The following is a 1,250-nucleotide window of genomic DNA, read 5'->3' as shown; positions in this document are numbered from 1 at the left end:
TGCATTGTCCTTGCAGGTTCCTGTATGTGTGAACATCACATAACTCCTGTCATCAGACAAAATCCGAACTTTTGCAGATGCACTCGGTGTCCCAGAGACTGAATGACTATAACACCAGCAACTAGCTTTACAGGGAACAAAGAAGACAGTCATCAGAAAATATACTTCCAGTTCTGACATTTCAGAGATGAGATTCCAGACTCATTCATGAACTAAATGACTAAATCAATCCAAGTTTATTAATCTTAAGGTTCTGGTAAAAGCCAAGCTGATAATGAACTACCTTCCTGGTTTTCCTAGATCTGGTGTGACATGGGGTTACTCTGGGTTTTTAGGTTTCCTTTCAATTCCCTAACCCTTGGTGGATTGGTATTGGGAAGTCCAGGCTGTATTGGACCCCTGCCTCACATCAAGGGTCCCTAGGTATAGGCTCCTGGTGGCCTACACCTCTATGAAGGTCCTTAAACTTTAATGAGAAGAGGCCTCTATTTGAATCAGGGGGCAGTTATGGTACCTTGGAGAAGATTGCCATTCTTATTCAAGTGCCCAATAGAAGAGGCAGTTAGGTAGTGCTAGAGCATGAACCCTGCAGTCTTCTGATCAATAAGCCAGAGCCTGTAATTCATTGGTTCACCCGCACCCTTAAGGTCAAACTATCAAGGTTCTTTTCTGCCATCTACAGGTGTAGAGGTGTCCCAATAGTATATTGTTAGAGATCTGAAGCCAATTCTATGAACACCAAGGGAGCAATTCAGCTGTGGGTTTTTGGACGGTTAACCAGAATAAAACCTAGGACCTCCGAGAACTTTTCCCACCCTCCTTTATATCCAGAAATGAATTATTTAGTAAAAGAATCTTTTAGATGAATGAATTTACTCGTACCAAGCGATTCAAACTCAGTACATATTCTATCAATACTTAATAGTAAAGCCACATACAGGACATGTCTTTATGCATTTAATTTTCTTCATCTCTTTATTGCACACACACTTTACACACAAACACACACACACATGATTTAACCAGATATTTTGCTGAAATGAGCACATTTTGATGCGATGCATTAATAGAGTCTGTGTTACTGGCCTGGCACTGTGCCCTCTGTCCTGGCACCAATGCCTAAAATAATCCCTCATTTTTTTTCACATTGTCCTTTCCGTCCTTTCCACTCATGGCCACCATCCCATTGGGTACATTAACAGGAAATTACACGAGTCATCCTTGCACTGAAAAAACAATTTCATCACTTT

This window comes from Tachysurus fulvidraco, chromosome 1 (assembly GCF_022655615.1).
Source record: "Tachysurus fulvidraco isolate hzauxx_2018 chromosome 1, HZAU_PFXX_2.0, whole genome shotgun sequence".
NCBI classification, from domain to species: Eukaryota; Metazoa; Chordata; class Actinopteri; order Siluriformes; family Bagridae; genus Tachysurus; species Tachysurus fulvidraco.
The sequence above is the reverse complement of the archived record's forward strand: the minus strand, read 5'-3'. Positions refer to the sequence as shown.